Source organism: Bidens hawaiensis, unplaced genomic scaffold (assembly GCF_021521415.1).
Source record: "Bidens hawaiensis isolate Kalapana, Puna unplaced genomic scaffold, B.hawaiensis_p1.1 tig00001685_1, whole genome shotgun sequence".
NCBI lineage: Eukaryota > Viridiplantae > Streptophyta > Magnoliopsida > Asterales > Asteraceae > Bidens > Bidens hawaiensis.
In genome coordinates, this window is record NW_027491095.1 from 2,620,132 (window position 1) to 2,642,998 (window position 22,867).

Genomic DNA, 22,867 nt, shown 5'->3' on the forward strand with positions numbered 1-22,867 from the left:
ATCCACCACTGAGGCTGAGTTCATTGCGCTGACTGAAGCAGTTAAAGAGTGTATTTGGCTTAAAGGTTTCATGTCAGAAATGGGTCTTGAAATAGAAGATGGGCTGGTGTATTGTGACAATATGAGTGCTATTCATCTGTCAAAACATCAGGTCTTTAATGAGAGATCAAAACATATTAGCGTAAAGCTGCATTGGATCAGATAAGTTTTAAGTTCTAGGGAGATCAGGGTTGAGTATGTTGATACAAGACACAATGCAGCTGACATGTTAACTAAGAGTGTGCCTGGAACTAAGTTTATGCATTGTTTGGAATTATTGCATATTTCTTAGGTTCAGGGGCAGTTTTGGTATTTTTCAATTTCTGCTCAAAGGTGGAGATTGTTAGATATTGAGCTAAATTGAATAGATGGTCAAGACAGTTGAGTTAGATTGGTTATGACAGTTGAGTTAGATTGGTTATGTCAAAGTTGGTAAAGTTGAAGATGTTACTCAGCTGTAACTTCAGGGACTGTTTTGTTACTCAGTTGTAACTTCAGGGACTGTTTCTGTTATTTCTTAAAAACATTGATGCTGAAGCCGTTAGCAAGTGGTTAGGGTTATAATTGGGGTTTTTTTTATCAATTTAGTTTTAATTCATTTTTCTTGTAATCTTTCTCAGTACTCTCTCAGATTTCGATTTCATTGTAATTGTTCTGATTGTTCATAATAATAGACGAGTAATCTTTTGATCGTGTTCTTCTTCTGGTGCTTTGTAATTCCGCTAAATAGTTAACAGTTTACTGTTAGATCTTCAAATTGCTGCTCCAAGAACAACAAACTTCTATGCAGCTTCTACAAGAAAAGTTGTTGGTAGTAATGCAAGTGTGTACGCCATTGCCGAATGTAATCTAAATGTAAGTCATATTGTGTGTTTAAAATGCTTAAAGTTATTATCCAGATCTTTATATGATTGTCTTCCTACAACTTCTGGGCGGGCAATGTACATCTCATGCTTTATGAGGTATGACAGGACTCCATTTTTTGGACAAAACCAGCAAACTGATATTGCAACTGTCCTTCGGGATGGTGAGACTTCTTATTTTCTAGAAATGATATTTTTCCATCTTTTCTTTGTAATTAGAGATGGCAGATTCAATTGAATGGTTGGCATGGTGTTGATTAATATTTCGCACATATATCCTTTAAATTAGATTAAAGAATGAAGAGAGACATAATCGAGGTAATTGTCGGAGGTGTATGCAGTTTGTTACTTGCATGCACATTTTTTTATGGAGTTGCAAATGCAAAAGGACTAGTAGAGGCCAACAAGGTGAACGCAGTGTGACCTTAGATGCACCTGCAGAGCTGAAGGGGATAGTTAATTATTACAGTTATAAACAACTGCAGGTGGCAACCAATGTGAAGAGAATATTATAGGTATAGGTGGTTTTGGTGAGGTACTCAAGGTAATAAGATAAATCTATATGTATGAATGATGAAAAATAAGATTGGTTATAAAATAAAAACAATAACAATAAAGAAGAGCTACTTTTGTGTGAAATATCTTGCTTATTATTCTCAAAGGAAATATATTTAAGTAACTGCTTTGAAAGTTAAAGGAGTCTTATATATGACTACTAGGTTAAGTTATGGTTTAATAGACAAGTCTTGATGATAAGAAAGTTGTGGCAGTGAAGAGGCTTAAAGGTGGATGTGATAGAGCAAAAATAGGATTCGAGAATGAAATCTTACTTATAAGTCACATACGTCACCAAAATCTTCTCCGGCTTCAAGGATGGGGTAGTGAAGGAGACAATTTACTTGTCTTGGAGTACATGTCAAATGGAAGTCTTCACAGGTTTTGTAGGTCCCAAAACGACCACTCGAACGGATTTTGCACTTGATACATATTTCGAGACGGGTGCAGTACAAACAAACGATCGAACAAATAATATAAAGATAATATTGAACGACTCCGTAATCGGTAATAATAAAAGATTCATAGCATTAATCTAACCGATCCCACCCAAGGTGAGCTCCCATTGGGTGGCTGTTTACACCATAAAAACACACACACAAACAAAGACAACAAGTCCCTATTTATAGTCTAACTAATACAAATAAAGTAAAAAATCTCTCGTTGAAGCTAAACGCATGCCGAAGCTCTTGTTTTGTGTCTGGCTTCCTCATCGGCTTAAATTATTCACTTGACCATAACATATATAACGAGTTTCGTAACTTGATATCGCAAGTCACAAATATTGGGCTTACAACTTCCTTTCCTTTGGGGTATGCTAAAATCTTAATTTCCAAACATTTTCTATATATATATATGCTTGGTTAATATATTCATCAAAGGTGAAAGAAGAGGCATTCTAAACTGGAAAAGACGACATGACATTATCTTAGGGATAGCTAAGTGTCTCATAAAGTCAATCAAGAGTTTTTTTTTTCTTTTTCTTTTTTGTCTCTTTAAAGTCATTCAACTTTCATTAGGTGTTTCAATCCCGTGTAAAAAAAAATTAATTATGAAACTTGGTTAATGTTTAGTGAACTTTTTTGTTCATATATGTTTCTTTCGCCTCAATGTTAAAAATTTATACATAATAAAATAATTACATAAGATTGGAATACCTAACGAAAGTTGAGTGACTTAGAAGTATAAAAAAACCGAGTGTTTTTGAGGAAACAGTTGGGAAATTTGGTTACTATTGGGCAAAGCTTTCCCGATAATTACAAACACAGGACAACATTTATACCTGAAACTTCTTGTTGTACAACTGGTTCTTGTAAATTCCCAATTTGGGGGTAAAATTTAAAAAACCAGTCATAGCCATCATTTGATGAGGCCGCAATTACAAACAATCAACTCGTACACTCGGATCTCGGATCGTTGCTTTGGACCTTCAAGATTTGCTAAGTGTGTGTAGGATGAGGTGTAGGGGAGTGTGTGTGTGTTGAAAGAGAAAATGGAGGGACAAGGTTTACATACCCCTAGGCCCGAATGTATAAATAATAGGCACAACGAAAAATTACATGAGTACGTTCAATGTATAGAACAACAAGATAAATGATTACTATTTAAACTAAATACACACGCAAACCTAACATTTATGTTAGCCTTACAATGAATACCTTTGTAATTTTGAGTCATGTAAAAACCTTTGTATTGTGCCACAACGCACGCGGTTGTAGTAACTAGATTCTTTTAAAGACGGAACTTCTACAAATATCTACTTAAAAATGTCCACAATTTTGTCAATATCTCACAAGGGGAATGACTCATCAACGGCTGTGATGAGGCTTGATGGCCCAGGGCTCCATCATGCTGTGCAAAGACTTTTAAAATCAATAATGTGTGTGAGTTGTTGCTTTTCATGTAATTTTATCAAGCATTAATTGACCGGTGGAATTTCCTCTCAATGACTTAGTCAAGTCCTAAAATTATTAAACACGTCTCTTCCTGTTACTGTACATAAACTTAATTATCAAATTATAGTGGTAAACTGAAAGACAAAGATCCCAAAGTAAAATATGAAACAAGTGGAGAACAGGCGGTTGGTCGGTCTGATAGTGGTGGTGGTGTTGCTCATAAGCACGGCTGAGCAAGTGACATCACAGCCTACTGATAGAAATAGCACTCTGATGAGTTATTATTGTGATTGGTACCCATATCCACCTGGCATGCGCGAGTATTTCTTGACCAACATTAACATCACCCTCTCTAGCCTCCGTCGGCAGTTAACCACCAGTGGTTACGCCGTGGCACATGCTTTGCTCAATAATGTGCCATTGTGGGGCCGTGCTCAGTGCAGGGGATATCTTTCGATTGCAGATTGTCTGGATTGTTTCGACTATGCCGTTAATCAGCTAAAAGTATGTGAGCTTGAGCTTGGCGATCGCGCTCTTGCTATTTACACCGACTGCGATGTGAGGTACATATATTTAAATTTAGTAATTCAAAACATATAATAGGACAGTAGGATACCCGGACAACATTTTGTATATTACTTTAAAAATAGTTAGGTAACATTTATTACGTAACAATGACATACGAAATTAAATAAATCATCCTGAATGAATAAAAAAATAAGCGTTTGATTGGTCAATTTTATGAAATCAACAGCTACATTCAGTCTCATTCCCTCTAAATACATCATAAATTCAAAATCAATCCTTTGCACTGCCTTTTCATATGTATAAAGGTGATGGTTCAATTGAGAACTAAGATTTTCTTGAAAACTAATAAAATTCATCTTGATCAATGATCTTACTTAGTGGATATTAAAAATGGCATTTTAGTAGTTAAATAAAAGATTGTGTGTTTTTAATAAGGCAAAAAGGATAAAGCGGGAAAAAATAATGAATCTGGAAACCACCATTTATAATTAAGAGCATCTACAACAACAAACATCAAAAAATCATCACATCAACGCCACATTAGATTTCAAACTTTTTTTTAAAAACTCACACTTGCTTCCACAATAGCAAAGCTTCAGAAACCAACACATCATCACCTACCACTTTATATTTAATCAGATAAAAATACTTTTATAATATATTATCTTTTATATTAATTAAATAATAATATTTTAATTTTATATTGAATCACATACAAAGTTACAAACAAACCGTCACCACTTCCTTCCCTTCTTTACCTTTTTAATTTTCATGTTAGATCTGAAAACCCCTCGATCCAAATTTATTGATTCAAACCCCTCGCCGGATATTCTAAATAGATCGATTCAAATCGTTGCCATCGAACATAAATCGATCTACCCATAAATTAAATCACAGTGAAGAAAATGAAATGGCTCTAATGGTGTTTCTTCAAAGGAATGGAAATCGGAGAGGATGAAGATGTTATGGTCCACCAGCACGTCTGTATGAGAGAGAAGGAGGGACCCACGCTTCAAGTCCGTTGCAGGTTTGCAACGCCGGACCTGCAACAATCTTCAATTCTCCACAACGTTGGAGTCCGGCTCCCTCCACGTCCGTCAGTTGCCACATAGGATCGGACCTCGGGGTATGCATCCCATTGTAGATGCTCTAACAAATTCCTACATTCATTCTTCTCTCTCTCTCAATTTGAAGATTAACAACCCGTTAATAAAGACAAAAATATAAGTAACATAGAATAAAAATTAAATAAACTAGTTCTCTTACACAGTTATACGTAACCCAAAAATTCATTGAGGTTACTCGAGTTTTAATGTTACACATATGTATCTAACTCTGGTACATATATGTATTTTACAAGGATACATTCATACATATATTTACTTTATTAAGATATGTTTTTAAATAATTGGAGCAAGAAAAAGAAAACTTTAGTTGTTGGGTATATACTCACTACTAGAAAACAAGTCATTTTCTCACAAAAATTTCCTACAAAATTCCTACAACAAATAGTTCCAACATATTTCCAACAAAAAAATAAGCTCAAACTTTGCTACAATATTATCTAATATACATTATGAATAGTTTTTGTAGGAAAGTTGTAGGAAGTTTACAACCACATGTTTTTGTAGCAAATTTGTAAGAAAATTTGTTGGAAAACGGTTGAAAACGATTTTCAAGCATGTGTTTTTCCAACAACTTTTTTGTTAGAAACTGAATTTTTTTAACAAATTTCCTACAATTCGGTTGTAGAAAAACATCTCTTTTTCTAGTAGTGACTACTAGGATACATATATGTATTCTATTATAGGTTGCTCATGTTCTTCATGATCCAAGAATTAATACTTGTTAGTCGTTAGTTGGTAGATATTATTCAAACACATATGTATCCTACATCGATACATATATGTATACTGTTTGACTTTCTTCATATGCTATACAAAACAGTACATATAAAAGCGTCGCTAATTCATCTAACCACGTAATCATCCCATGGTTTATTTTTCTGCAAATTAAAATAAGAATCCCAAAATTATTAACCCAATAAAATCAAAAAATTCACAACCAATTAAACAGGTTTCGTGAAAAGATGTGAGATAGAGCATGTGTGCCATTGTGTACGGAACTCAAAATTTTCTTTTTTTTTCCAAGAAAAAAAATGTGATTTTAAAGCTAAATACAAACCTTGATCGACTCATCGACAACCCTTAAACCCATACCAAATCATTTGAAACTTATTACAATTATCTACTTTTTTCTTTTTAGAATCTCTTTACAGAACATTTTCTGATATGTTGCTTACACAAAGTTTGCGTTCATTGTCGTCGAACTGTTATGATATTCTTAAAGAGATCAAATTGGTGACTAAATTTAAAATCCAGATAGATACTTAACCATTCCAAAAATTTTTAGGTGACAATTTACTTTTAGCCCTTTATAAATAAACAAAAGGAAAAAGAATAAAATTTTATGATTGGTTAATAGTGGTTTCCAAAATTTTTAAGTTATGGAGTGGTTTTCATTTGAACACTCTCATATATATATATATATATGTTTGGTATCATTTAAGATCTCTAAAAAAGTTAAGAACTCTTAGGAACTCTACACAATCAAACATTTTTAATTTTTTTTATACATTAACATTATTTTAGAGTAGTTTTATCATATTTTATATAAGAAAATTTGATTATATATATTAATCACAAGTTTACATACGTGTAAAATTTCTATACCACAAATATACATAGGTATAAAACAAAACATAGATATGTAAAAAAAAACTAATTTTCAAAATTGTAATCGTAAATATAGATATAAAAATGATAATACTAGACTCAAATAACATTAACATACAAAAAATTTTATAAAAAAAGTTTGTTTTCAAGGTTCCTTCAAGTTCTTAAACAATTTAACAGTTCTGTAATGATACTTATCATATATATATATATATAGGGTTGGTATCATTTAAGAACTCTAAAATAGTATATATATATATGGTAGGGTTAACGTAAAAAACAATAATTTTGTGAGAAACATAAGAATAGATATCGACCCTTAGATCTAGGATCTAGTGGTTGAGATTAGTAGTTTCTAAATACTGTATAGTTTCCTATTTACATGGTATAGTGTCCTATTTTAGTGGTGTGTTTGATTTTAAAGCCTTCTCACACTTCTCACAAAATAATTGTTTTTTATTTGAACTCTTTTATATATATATATATATATATATATATAGGGGTGAGTTAACGTACATTACGTACGCGAAATACGTTCCACTAAAACGTTCAAGCAAAATTCGCAAAACTTTAAACGTTCAATGTTAAAAACACTAATACGTTCAACAAATTCACAACCTTTAAACGTTCAAAGGTTAAACCTTTAAACGTATCAAAATTGATCGATTGAAGCTTCAAATTGATGATTAGTTGGATCGATTTCAAGGTTAATTGATCAACTAGGTTCAATAATTTCAATTTCAATTGCTCAATTTGACAACTGACCTGTGAGCAACGATTGATGATTGTGTCTGAAGAAGATGGTGGTCACGACGGTAGACGATGGTCGTGACGGTGGATGGTGGACGGAATCGTTGAACGGCGATGGTGAAGGTGGACGGAATCAACAGGAGAAGAGGTTGACGGAGGCCGGCTCGCGTAATTCTGATTTTAGGGTTATTGAAGATCGACGTTCCAGAATGTCGCATATCTATTGTACGATAAAGGATTTTCGTATTCTATCCTTAATATATATATATATATATATATATATATATATATATATATATATATATATATGCTTAAGTTCAGTAGAGAAGTAATTTTAATGCGAGAAGTGCGAGAAATTATTTTAGCCAATCATAAATTTTCTTTTTATTTTTAAATTTATTTTAAAATAAGGGTATAGTAGTAAATTATATAGATTTATTTATTTTGGTAACTAATAATCATAATAGAAAGTTACAAATCATATTTGTTAATTTAGTTTGTTTTCTTTTCATCGTTAATATCCTGACTTTGTTTGTTATGAACCTAATTTTTTTTTTCCAAATTTCTAGAAAAAGCTTGATGTTTTTTTATTTTAAGGATGTCAAAATATATTTTTATAAATTAAAATAAAGGCCATATTCAATTTTGTTATTTTGATTAAATGGTAATAATAAACAAAAATTAAGCCTATACATAGATTTTTGTGCCGTTAATACCTTCCAACTTTTCATTATTATTCACAACATATACGCATTTGTTGTATTCAATTATAATTTGTAAAACTATACGGTGCAACATTTTAGAATTTAGTTTTTTAAAATACCATAAAAGTTTTGAAATCGTGAACAACAAACAATTTTCTTACAAAAAAATCATGGTATCCTACAGAAAAATACATGATCACTACATATGTAATCAAAATTAAATCTTATAAAAAAATATGATATTAAAATAGCTTACCCATAAACATGAAGTCCCACATAAAATAAAACACAATAGCTACATACATAACAAATAGTACATACAAAGATAGCAAACATATATCCTACACAACAAAACAGAAAATCCTACACAAAATACAAATATAACTACATTCATACACAGTAATTAAGTTCCTTACACAACATGACAATAACTAAATCATAAACCATTTCTTACACCATGCTTAGCATACACAACATAATAAACATATTATACCATACACAATACACTAATTGTATCATACACAACTCATAAGTTTTATACACAACACATAAACAAATTAACCTACACCACTAATATATCCCCTACACAGATAAGATATCATCTGTTTTTTTTAACCTACACTAAAAAATTTTATTTAGTGTAGACACTGACTAAGTTAGAGCATTCCTAACCCATCCCCTAAAATTATGTGAGGAGGGTTTGTAAATTATAGGGTGTGGTTGTGAGCGTAAATTATAGGGTGGAGAGAGAAAATGTAGTGATTTTTGTAAATTTGGGAAAAATGTAGTGATTTTTTTGTAAATTATAGGGTGGAGAGATAAAACTGTAATGAAAAAGGTATAAAAAATATTATTTAATTAAACAGGAGAGAGAAATACAGTATTTTTTAGTGTAATTATATGATATATATGGATATAAGAATAGAGAACGGGATGAGAATGTTCTTATGTAAGTTATGTATGTGAATGTAAAATATGCCTAGAATAAATGGGTAATCATTGTAGTGTAGGCAATTTATTTAAGTGTAGAATTATTCACAAAATATATATTTCTCGAAATGTAAGAGTAAATGAAATAATATTCTTGTCTAAAGATAATAAGTTTCTGAAATAAAAAAAAAAACGTTTGAAAGGGAAAACTAATTGAGAGATGCATTAAATGTGAATGGGGATGATTAGAAGAGATCGAGATAGATTATTTCCTTGTAAATGGGAAATGCATTAAATTAAACATGCACATAATTAACAAATTTACCCTTTTACTTATATTTACTTATAAAGATGTTATAACAATGCTTAAATAATTACAAAATTGCTATTTCTATTTTACACCGTTGATTACACACAATCAATGGTCCAGATCAATTTCTCGCATTTCTCGCTGTAATTTCATTTCTCTCATGAACCATCCCCCCCCACACACATATATAAAGGATTTGGATCATGTGAGAACTATTTTGAAATTGAGAACTTTGAGAACCATTTTGGCCAACAAAAACCCAAAAATAAAAAAAACACAAATATAAAAAAAGTAAAAAAATCAAAATTCTTATTTATCATTCCGGTTTCAAAAACACGTCTCGTTTAGCTAAATTATACATATATGTATAATATGTACATATATGTACATACATGTTTTTTTAAATGAAATCATACATATGTGTAAGATACGAAGGTTTTTTTAAAAACCGGAATGAAATATAAGAATTTTGGTTTTTAAAATTTTAAATTTTTTTGTCTTTTTTTATTTATAATTTTTTAAAATATTTTTTTAGAGGTTTTTTTAGTGGTAAAAAATAGTTCTCAGATTTCTCAATTCTTAAAAAGTTCTCTTAGGATCCTTATCATATATATATATACATATACATATATATATATATCCATATACACACACACACACACAGACTGGCTTTTATTTCTCGTATTACGTGGGTTGTTTTACATTATTCGTGTATAATATTTATATATTTTTTGGATTTTAATTTTATTTATTGTACAGAAGTTAATAATATACTTAGTATTTGATGATGAAAGAGTTTCACAAAATAAATGAAATGTTATAACCCAGTTTAAAAGCTATTTGGGTTTGGTGAGATTAATGACCCGCTTATTTTTTTTACTATAATTTTTTTAATTATAAATAATATATATCTTTTTTTTAAAGAAATCAGATATAGATTTTTAGTATATCCATAATTTATAGGATTTTCATATCAAATATTTGGTGAGATTAATTTTTAATTTAATGAGATATTATAATCCGTTTAAGAATATCTGGGTTTGGTGAGATCCATACACGTGAATTCGGGTAAAATCATGAGAAGCATTAATTTACAAATAATGCAATCTTGTGACTTGAGAGAATGCAGGGAGCAACAAGAGAGTTTTTAAAGGTCTCATTTATATATAGTATATATTACATTCCCTCTTTAACCCTACTTTCTCGACACACCACCTAACCACCACCACATTGGTTCCGCTACCACCTGACCACCATCAATACCGTTGCCACCACAACCATCGTCGTCATCTTTAACACCACCACTACCCTCGTGATCCTCATCACACTATCTTTATCACCACTATCACGCCACTGTCACTGTCGCCACTACCATCTCCGTCTCACCACCATCGTCGCCATTACCTTTTTTTTATTATTTTGGTAGTTTTTTAAGGCAATAGTGTCACACCCCGACCAAATGCGGCGGGACATGCCGGGGTGCAACGTGATTGGACAAATACACAAGACACTATTAAAGTGATAATATTTAATCAACTCATTTATTTCATAAATCAATAAACAACGCATCGTGTTCATATAAACAAATTGAATACAAGTAAACAAATATATTGTTCGTTTTACTAATATCCTAATAGTCTTGATAACGTTTTCTCCACGTCCTCGAGTCAACTATAGTCAAACCTGTAACATTGCATAAAGGTTGGTGAGTAATTTCATAGTTTTGAACAAATATGTATATAAAAATGTCACAATCTTGTATACGAAACAATAAGTAATAGCAATAATTTGGATAATATGAGATCGCTAACACATTGGCGACACCTTGCTATAAAGGGATGCTAAATAGTCTAGGATTTAATAGTTACCATTAATAAGAATACATTAACGACACATTGCTATAAGGGGTTGCCAAATAGACTAGGATTTATAGTTATCGTTAATAAGAATAGATTAGCGATACCTTGCTATAAGGGGATGCCAAATAGACTAGGATTTAATAGATCAACCAACCAAAAGCGGTAAACATATAAGCACATGAGCATGTAAGCATAGAACACCAAATCGAGCATTTATTAAAGTAAAATATACAATAAAAACTTGTGGTTTACGATTCAAGTATAAAACATTTAGATTGAATAAGTATGCAATATCACCCCCAAAACGAAAGATAGAAAAGGGGGGATGAAAGTACTCACATTCAAGTAACAAACTTGATTCGGTAAGAATGACGAGTAACCGGAAGGATGAGGTTTAACGAGCAAGGTCTAGATTAAAAGAAGTCTTGAATTATAATGGTTATCTAGGAAGTCCTTAAATAAAATAAATGATAATAAATGCAAACCATTTAAAGTTTAAGGTTTAAAAATGTTAATATTTAAGAAATTATAATACTAACCCTTTATAAATGTAACTTTGCTCGAAACCGGGTTAAAGTATCTAACCTTAATATTTACTCAACCTATGTTAAGTAATAAGGTGGGTAAAAATGCAAGAATGCAAGTCCCTTTGGAATATAGATACTAAAACGGGTTTTTAACGAGTGTTCGGGTTGTTGGTTCGGGTCTTGATAATTGGTCAAACCCAAAGTCAACTTTCCAAAATAATAGATGTTATGAGATAACTCAATAAAATTTAATAAGAATGAACCAAGTATGTAGTTCTATTGTTTTAGAACTAACAACGTCCGTTAAGCAAGTGTTCGGTTTTGTCGGTCCAAACTTTGTTATGAGATCAAGTTGGATCCATCATTTCCAAGTACTTAAGAAGATAATTAAAAAATCAGTTTATAAAGTATTTTTAAAGATTTATACAAGTCTTGATAGCTAAACACACACCTGTGTGTCTTAAGCGAGTGAAAATCGATTTAGTTCAGTTTTCATCTCACAATAAGTTTATAGATGGTTTCCACATGCCCAAATATCAAAGAACTTGTATAATAATTTATAAATGAAGAAATTTAAGTTTTACATCCAAAAAGTTAACAATAAAGTCTTTAAATGAAAGTTCGGTTTGGTTTGGTTTCCATCTCACAATAAGTTCATAGATGGTTTCCACATGCCCAATGTCTAAGAACTTGTATAATAATGATTTTTGAAACTTAAATCTAACATAAAGCATGTTTAAACAATTGTTTAGCAAAAACTAGTAAACAAAGTTCGGTTTACGGTCTATAGCTATTTACGGTTAAACCGAGGCTAGACTCTTAGAACCCTTAGCCATGGAACTTGTAAATATGACAAACAAACTATGAGCAGAAGTTAGAAGTTAGACATGGTTAGTATGTATAAACAAGTTATATATATATATAGGATTCGGTTCATTTCAGAAGAGTTTCTTATTGCGAGAAGTGCGAGAAGTCAATTGGACAAATCACAAATTTTCTTTTAATTTTTGGTTTATATATAGATAAGGGTATACTGGTAAAAATGATTTGTTTTATATATGGCATGTAATAATTCATGGGGAGTTACATATTAATTTATATTAACTTAGTTTTTTTTTTAATTTGCATGTGTATGATATAAGAATATTCCGTCGATTGAATTGGAAATACACAATATATCAAATTAATTTGATAAGGATTATGTTCTTTGTTGTCCCATATATCAAACAGATTATACACAAAACAAAAAATTTATACATTAATAAAAAACATAATAATAATAAAAAAATAGAACCCGTAGTACACAACATATGATGCGTACGCCATACACTTTATGAATGTACGTATGTACGTAGATAGATAGGCATGTACGTACGTAGGCATGTTCGCAACACGGATGTACGTATATAGGCGCGTAGGTATGTCCGCACGTAGGTAGGTAGGTACCGGCGTATGTATGCGTGTACGTGCGTATGTAGGGATGTAGGTACGTACCCATGCATGTATGTGTATATGGACGCACCAACACTTCATAGGGATACATGACGTTTTTTCCGGTTTCGCTTTTGTACTCTTGCAAATAACAAGATACACTATATTGGATTGGATGAAACTTTTGTAAACCTTTAAAAAAATAATACACCAAAATTACTAAATGATTTTTGAAAGACATATTTAATTGTGGATTTAATTGAAGATATAAATGACTAGTTATGATCTAAACGTTTGTTTTTAAATGATGGTGCACAAAAATGACTAATATAGCCTTTTGATATTAAAGTTTATTAAAATGGTGTAACTAAAATTACAAGAGTGCCATTTTGAGTAATAACCATTGATTAAACAAAATCAATGGATGAGATTCACTTCTCGCACTTCTCGTTGCAATATTACTTCTCGCATGAGCCATCCCCTATATATATATATATATATATATATATATATATGTATACACGAAGTCTTACCTTACGAGGCATGAAACTTAACCAACCAGGGCCGGATAAGTAACTAGCAAAGGTAACAAGGGGTGTATATTATATATATGTCACAACAACAAGCTTGAATCATATGGAGTTAGTAGAAAACAAAAGAAACTCTTGTTTGACTCTTGAAAGTCAAACAAGAACTTGTAGATTGGAGCTTAGAACTTAGGTTGAGAGTGTTTGATGAGTATGAGCAGATTCAAATGAGTGGTGAGGCTTGGTTTTAGGAAGGATAATGTGTTAGGGTTATCCATAAGGTTGCTTTAGAGATTTCCAAGTATTTTGATTGGTTAAGAGAGTCAAACATGTGATAAATAACAACAAAAAACGAGTTTTATACATCAGTAGCCCCAAGGCGCCGCGTGACTGACCTTTCCTGCCGTGTCCGCGCAGCGCGGCGTGTCTGGGGTGGGGTGGGTTGGTCCAGCTCGTCTTGCGTGGTTCGTTTCGCGTCCCAGAAGTTCGTTTTCGATGTAACTTAAGCGTTTTAAAGGCGTTTTCGAATCCGTAAAAGGGGTTTTTCAAATTGAACAAGTGGGAATGATTTAGTAACATAAAATACAATATTTTATATATTTGAAATGTTCGGAATATAAATCGGGTCGGTTTACATGATAAACGAATACACAAACGAATACAAATATGATCCGAAATTGACGAATGCCACAAATAGTATTTTTGTCATTTGTATTTCATTCACGAGTCTTATTTTTGTCTACCGAACAACATAAATTAATGATTTATTTCATTTCTATATGTTTACCAAACATGAAAATAGATTGGTGTTATGCCCCAATTCCAGGACAACACTTTCGTTGGATTTAATCATGAACATTATCTAAATATTAGAGTAAATTAATTTTAACGCGGAATAGTCATTTAGTCATACAAAACATAACTTTGGACAAGTCTAAACGTAACATCACATAAAATCATCCTTTTCATACGATTGCAGTCGCTTCATGGATACTCTCTATTTGCCTCAAGCGCCATGCTCCTTAATTACACGTGCGCATACTAAAAGTCAGCTACACTGAGTGAGTTCTAATTTAATAGGTAATAGGTTATACTTACACATACATTCACATTCGTATCCGAAGACACGCATACCATACTTAACATGTTCTTCACACATGCGTGTGCGCACGCACACACGAACACACGCACACACCATACATACATACATACATACATACATACATACATGCATGCATGCATTATGGGTGAGTACGGTTTGGTTCGGTTATCGGGTGAAACCGAAACCGAAACCGAAGCTATTGGTTATTTTAGAAAACCATCGGTTTTCGGTTATTTGGTTATTCGTTTTTTTATTGTGAGTAGACATTACAAAAAAAAAGAATTAAAAAAATAGAGTACCTCATATATATTGATTTCAAAATACAAAAATAGGCACGTGTTACGTAGAACCAAACAAATACAAAGTTGTTTGAGTAGTAGAGTTTAAAATTCTTCAAAGTTTTTAATCCAAAAAAACACTAAAAGTTTGGGCCGAATCTTCATTAATTATCTTATTCATCCTCAATGTTTAGACCCAATCTTCTTCATAATCTTCATCACCATCAATGATAGATTCTTTTGGTGTTTTATTTCCCGTCATAATATCTTAAAGAAAACACGTAGAAAACATAAGTTCGATTAATCGGTTCGGTTTTTTTACGGTATTTTTAAAATGGATAACCGAACCTAAACCCAAAAATCGGTTTTCCGAAATACTAAAAAATTAACCGTCGGTTAATGCTTCGGTTCGTTTTTTTCGGTTATTCAGTTTCGATTCGGTTAATTAATTCGGTTTTCTGCTGACCCCTAATATACATACATACATACATACTAGAAAGAACTCTTAACAACCAACTTTAAAAAAAATTGTATATTAATATTATTTGACTGTAGTTAGTGAAATGCAGACTGAGGAATTATAATGCGGACTGAGAAATTAAGCGTATGCACTATTTGATCATAAGTCGAATATGGGTTGATAAAAAAAATCGCACTAGACTAAGAAGATGTTTCAAAATGCAATGTCCAATCTAACTAGCGTGGTTTGTTTATGTAGGTATGATTTCTATAACTTCTATGTCGAGGCTTATCCTTTTGAAACTGTGGTATTATGTGATAATTTGACATCACCTCAACCAATAGCGTTTAGAAAAGCAGCAGAAAGTTTACTGTTAGATCTTCAAATTGCCGCACCAAGAACAACGAACTTCTATGCAGCTTCTACAAGGAAGGTTGTTGCCAGGGGCGGACCCACATAGTGTGGATCGGGGTCCCGGGACACCAATGTTTTTTAAAAATTTATTAGAAGCGGTATATTAAATTTTTTGAGGACCCCATAAGATTTAATACTTGGAACCCATACTATTAATGTTGATGTGGTCATTGCCGAATGTAATCTAAATGTAAGCCAGAGTGTTTGTTTAGAATGCTTAAAGTTGGCATCCACATATATATATGATTGTCTTCCTACTACTTCTGGGCGGACAATCGAAAACAGATGCTTTATGAGGTATGACAGGACTCCATTTTTTGGACAGAACCAGCAAACTGATATTACAACTCTCCTTTGGGATGGTGAGACTTCTTATTTTCTAGAAATGATATTTTTTCATCTTTTCTTTGTAATTAGAGATGGCAGATTCAGTTATGTTGATTAATATATCGCATATCTATCCTTTAAATTAGATTCAAGAAAGAAGAGACACATAATCGTTTTCATTGTCGGAGGTGTATGCATTTTGTTACTTGCATGCACATTTTTTGTATGGAGTTGCATATGGAAAAAGACCAGTAGAGGCCAACAAGGTGAACGCGGTGTGACCTTAGATGCACCTGCGGAGCTTAAGGGGATAGTTAATTACAGTTATAAACAACTGCATGAGGCAACCAACAATTTTTGCGTAGAGAATATTATAGGGAAAGGTGGTTTTGGTGAGGTATTTAAGGTAATAAGATAAATCTAAGTTAATACTTAGCAATTGTAGATGTTTTTGTATATCTTAATATGAGAGTTACATGGATATATATAGATAACATAATCATGAAACTCTAGAGTTTATTCATATCCCTTGACTGCACATATCCCGAGCCTCTACAAATTCGAGTCTAATACTCCCCTGCAAGCTAAGGCCGAGATTCAACCTGTAGCTTGGATCTTAAAGATAGGAACCGTTGTAAAGCTAAAGCCTTAGTAAAGACATCAGCAATCTGATCTTGTGTAGAGATGAATTGGACTGCCGGTTTTCGTTGAGCCACCTTTTCTCGAACAAAATGAAAATCAACTTCAACGTGTTTTGTTCTAGCATGAAAAACCGGATTTGCGGACAAGTAAGTAGCTCTAAAGTTATCACACCACAATGTAGGAGCTGTTTTAACAGGATAACACAATTCGCGTAAAAGCGTCTCGAGCCAAGTTAGTTCAGCAACCGAGTCTGCCAGAGCCTTGTATTCCGATTCCATGGATGAACGAGAGATAGTCTTCTGTTTACGTGCATCCCAAGAAATAAGATTTTTACCCAAAATAGATAGCAGACGGTCATCTAGGCAACCAGCCCAGTCAGCATCAGAGAAAGCAGTGAGAGACGCGCCAGCATAAGCATGAAGTAAGGGACCCGAATCATGATGTAACAAAAGACCTAAATCAATTGTGCCCTGAAGATACCATAATATGCGTTTAACCGCTGACCAATGATTGACAGTAGGAGAGTGCATGAACTGGCACACTTTGTTAACAGCAAAGGCGAGATCGGGTCGAGACAATGTAACATACTGTAGTGCCCCAACCATTTGTCTATAGTGAACCGGTTTGTCATAGGGGGAACTGTCACCAAGTGATAGATTAGTAGATGAGGTCATGGGGGACGGAACCGGCTTAACATAAGAGAGTCCAGCCCGATGAAGCAAATCCAAAATATATTTTTTCTGAGACAAGATAATGTCTTTGTTGCGATGTACGATCTCAATGCCCAAAAAGTAAGACAGTTTTCCCATATCCTGAAGGGCAAAAGTGGTACTTAAACGACGAACCACGTTGTCAATAGCAGCAGAATCATTGCCTGTGAGGATAATGTCATCCACATAAACCAACATGCATAACAAGATTTTTCTTGACGAGTAAATAAACAAGGAAGGATCAGTTTTGGATCCTCAAAAACCAAGACTATATAAAGCTGAAGATAGGCAATGAAACCACGCCCGGGGAGCCTGTTTAAGTCCATAGAGAGACTTATGAAGAAGACACACGTAGTCTGATTTGTCAGGGTTAACAAAACTGGGCGGTTGTTGTAAGTAAACAATCTCTTTGAGATCCCCATGTAAGAATGCATTTTGCACATCCAACTGTCGTAGAGGCCATCCTCTTGTAACAGCGATAGACAAGACGGTACGAATTGTAGTAACTTTGACAACGGGGCTAAATGTATCATGATAATCCACACCTGGTTGTTGACGAAAACCCTTAGCAACCAAACGGCATTGTAACGCGTGAAAGCCCCAGTTTGGTCCTGTTTCATTTTATACACCCATTTGCAGTCCACAACATTAGTATTAGGATGACACGGTACTAAAGACCATGTGCCATTCCGAATAAGAGCTGAATACTTATCAGCCATAGCTTTGTGCCAGCGGGGATCTTTGTTGGCAATGTTAAAGGAAACGGGTTCGGTATATGGTGATATATAAGTATTATGAGTAGAGGGATTGTATCGGTCGGTTTTTTTTGGTTAGGTCGTAGATTTGATGGATGTGTGCGAGGGGGCGGTGGTGGCGGAGGAGCAGGAATGGGTGAGGACAGTTGAGTCGAAGTTGGAGAAGGGAAAGGAGAGTGTTCCGAAGAAACAGTAGATGCTGGTGAAAATATTGGAGCGGAAGAGGGTTGGGCCAGGTTTGGAGATGGAGAAGTTGTGTTATTAGGTGACTGGGTCGACGGAGTGATAGGAGGAGTAGTAAGGTGATGTTGGTGTAGATGTGCGTCGATGAGAAGTTGGGTGGGGCTGAAGGCATTGACCTCGGGACTGGATAGGAGGAGTAGTAAGGTGATGTTGGTGTAGGATTCGGTTGTGAGGAAATGGGTGATGGCTGAAACGGGAAAACATGTTCATGGAATCGAACATGACGAGCTACATACATGCGATCTGCTTGAGGATCAAAGCACATGTACCCATGATGCAAGGTGCTGTAGCCGAGGAACACGCACGAGATGGACCAAAAATCCAGTTTGTGAGGATTGTATGCTCGGAGGTGTGGATAGCATCGGAACCCGAAGACCCGAAGAAAGGAGTAATCGGGTTTGTGTCCAAAAAGATGTTCAAACGGAGACATATGTGAGTTGGAACGGGAGGGCATCTGATTAATTAGATATACTGCGGTGCCAAAAGCAAAGTCCCAAAATTGTTGTGGAACGTGAGCTGGGCAAGTAAAGTAAGTCCAATTTCAACAACATGACGATGTCGCCGCTCAACAATGCCATTTTGTTCGCTTGTGTGTGGACAGGAGAGTCTATGTATGATACCACGTTCCAAAAAGAAAGGAGATAATTTGCGAAACTCGCCTCCCCAATCTGAACAGATTTGAGTGTTGTTTTCAATTGGCGTTCATCCATTGTAATGAATTGCTTAAAAGTAGCAAATATATCAGATTTAAGTTTTAACGGAAAAAACCACATAAATTTGGAATAATGATCCACACATAACAAAAAATAATTGTGACCATCATATGAGGAAACAGATGCAGGTCCCATACATCACAAACAACTAAATCCAAAACATGTGAACTATGATAATCAGATAAAGGTAAAGATAGTTTGCTAGATTTTCCCACAGAACAAGAGTCACAAACAAAACTAGAAGGTTTATCAGAAACAGGTAAACAATACTTTGAAAACATAGAATTTAAAAGTTGATGATGGGGTGCCCAAGTCTTTGATGCCAAGTCTTGGAGGCAGCACGAGCAGTGGAGAAAGCAACTTTGGGAATATCTTGTATACGTGGAAGATAAAATGTATAGAGACCATCATTGCTGGGACCCGTGAAGAGGGTAGTGTGGGTAACCTTATCCTTTACATAAAAGAAATCAGAGTGAAATTCAAAGAATACATTATTATCTAGACATAATTGTTGAGCGGAAAGGAGATTTTGTTTAAGTTGAGGAACATGAAGAATATTTTTGAGTGAAAGGGTTTTGTTTGGGGAATAGTAACGGGTTGACCCAATATGAAGAATAGGAAGAGGCTTACCATCGCCAACATGAAGATTGTCCCCACCTAGGTATGGCTCAGAATAGTCAAAGCTGGAAAGATTAGGGGCAACATGGTTAGTAGCACCTGTGTCCAGTCTACAAGAAGTGGAAGCTTGAGAGCGAACATCAGAGTAAAGAGTAATTGGCAGATGGTGATCGTCCCCGAATGGTAGCGGGATCCCTGTTTGGACACTGAGAGGGGATGTGGGCAATGCCACATCGATTACATGTTCCATAGACAAGAGTTTGGGTAGAGGCCCATGGGAAAGGGTTGTGATTGTTGGTGGTGTTGGGTGGGTTGCGGCTATTGTAGTTATTTTTGTAGGAGCCCCTGCCACGACGATTGTTTTGACCACGACCCCAATTATAACCAGACCGGTTGGTGTAATATGCTTGGGATTGTGATGGAGCATGTTGGAGACTAAGTTGATTCACAAATTGCTGTAGGGCTTGAGTGGTGGGGTTAGGATTAGAACCGAGAAGGCCAGGAGAGGGTGAGATGGGGTTGGTCACGGCTGAAAAAACTTGAGTAGGGGGGATGGTTTCAGATTTTTTTACCAAAAAATCAAGATCAGAAAGTAATGCATGTAATTCATTGAAGGCCGGAGGGAATTGTTGAGTGACTATGTTACTTTTAAGACCATTATATTCATCTCGTAGGCCATAACCAACATAACTAGATCTTTATCTTTGAAAGGTTCCCCCGATATTAGCCAGAGCATCAGCATCATCTTGTGCTCGTTCTAGATAAGCCGATGGTGATTCATCACTTCTCATTGCAATTTTCAATAACTGTTGTTTGAGAGTAAACTCACGTGATATAGTGTTTGGAGCATATGCTCGTTCAAGGGCTAACCAAAGGTCACGTGATTTGGTGGTGTGTTGAACATGACCCTCATTCTGATATGGTTGACAGGAGAAGCATCCGAACATGTGCATCATTGGAGAGCGAGATTGTATGGTTAGGATTATCTTGTGGCTTGGGTGCAGGTTCGGTGTCTGATGTTGCGCTGTTTGGATGATTGCTGATGGACAAGGGATGGAACCATCCACATACCCATACAAATTGTTTGTAACCAAAAAGGGTTGTAGAATGGCTTTCCAGTAGCCATAATTTGTGGGAGTAAGTTTGAATGAAAACTTATGAGTGGTTTTGGCAGCATCAGAAAAGGATTAAAGAAGAGCCATTGAGATCGGTTGTGAGATGGTGGCTGCAGATTTAGGGTTTCAGAGATTGGCTCTGATACCAAGTTAATGCTTAGCAATTGTAGATGTTTTAGTATATCTTAATATGAGAGTTACATGGATATATATAGATAACAAAATCATGAAACTCTAGAGGCTATTCATATCCCTTAACTACACATATTCCGACCCTCTACATATTCGAGTCTAATAATCTATATGTATGAATGATGAAAAATATGCTTTATTAAAAATCAGAGTAACAATAAAAAAGGAGCTACCTTTGTGTGACAGATCTTGTTAATCGCTCTTTAAAAAGACATGAATTTAAGTAACTGTTTTGAAAGTAGAATGAGTCTTATGACTACTTGGTTTTTTAATGATTTAATAGGCAATTCTTGATGACAAGAAAGTTGTGGCAGTGAAGAGGCTCAAAGGTGGATACGCAAGAGCAAAAGTAGGATTTGAGAATGAAATCTTACTTATAAGTCACATTCGTCATCGAAATCTTCTCCGACTTCTAGGATGGTGCAGTGAAGGAGACAATCTACTTGTATTGGAGTACATGTCAAATGGAAGTCTTGACAGGTTCCTTTGGGGTATGCTACTTTTGGCAATTTAGTGTAGATTCGTACGAAAATCTTAATTTCCAAACAATTTCTATATATACGCTTATATTCATTATAGGTGAAAGAAGAGGCATCCTAAACTGGAAAAGACGATATGACATTATCTTAGGGATAGCTAAGGGTCTCGTTCATCTACACAAGGAATTCCATGTCAGAATTGTTCATAGACACATAAAATCAAGCAACATTCTTCTTGATGATAATTTTCAACCCAAAATAGCTGATTTTGGATTGGCAAGGTTCCAGCATGAGGATCAAAGTCATGTTATCACCAAGTTTGCTGGGACATTGTAAGTTTGATTTGCAATATATATATATATATGATCCTATCATTCCTCAAATTACGTACATCTAATCACATTCTGTTATTATAATACCAGGGGATACACTGCACCGGAATATGTATTGTATGGCATTTTATCAGATAAGGTTGACACTTTTAGTTTTGGTATCGTGGTCCTTGAAATTATTAGTGGCAAAAAGTGTACTTACCGGAACTTTGATGGAGCATCAACTGATTGCCTCCTCGAACATTGGAGATGCAAATTTATACCTTTTGTCTCATTTTTATAACATTAACATACATAAAAAATATTAACTAGAATAAACATCAGAACTTACTAGCTAGATGATTCTTACATTCCCATTTTTGGAGAATTATTTTGTGCTCTTAAATGTTTTGCTACACTCGATGACAGGCATGGACGTTGTACGAAAATAAAAAATCTGTGAAGCTACTTGATGAAACATTGGATGTCAATCCAGACGAAGTAAATCATGTGATCAAGATCATTGAAATTGCTTTGTTGTGCACCCAGTCTCAAGTTTCAGAAAGACCGACCATGTCTGAAGTAATTTTGATGCTTCCAAATGATCCCTCACTTGGGCAAAGACAGCTAACCAGACCTAATTTCACTGATCACAATCGGAGGATTCTTATAGGATCTTGATAAATTTTAACGGCACTGTTATGCAGCAAAGGTTTGGAAATGTGTTTTGCATGTTCATTAAGATTTGTATGCTACTTTATTCAGTTGTTTAAAGCAAACAGTAAATTAATTTATTTGACAAATGAATCATCCAATGTGTATATACTATACTACTAATCTGTGAACACTATTCAC

General features: G+C 34.2%; 1 pseudogene; it reads left to right on the top strand.

The window, feature by feature from the left end:
* The first annotated feature begins 3,294 nt into the window (after nt 1–3,294).
* On the top strand, nt 3,295–22,835 carry LOC143593288 (cysteine-rich receptor-like protein kinase 2; annotated as a pseudogene).
* Nucleotides 22,836–22,867: the final 32 nt, after the last annotated feature.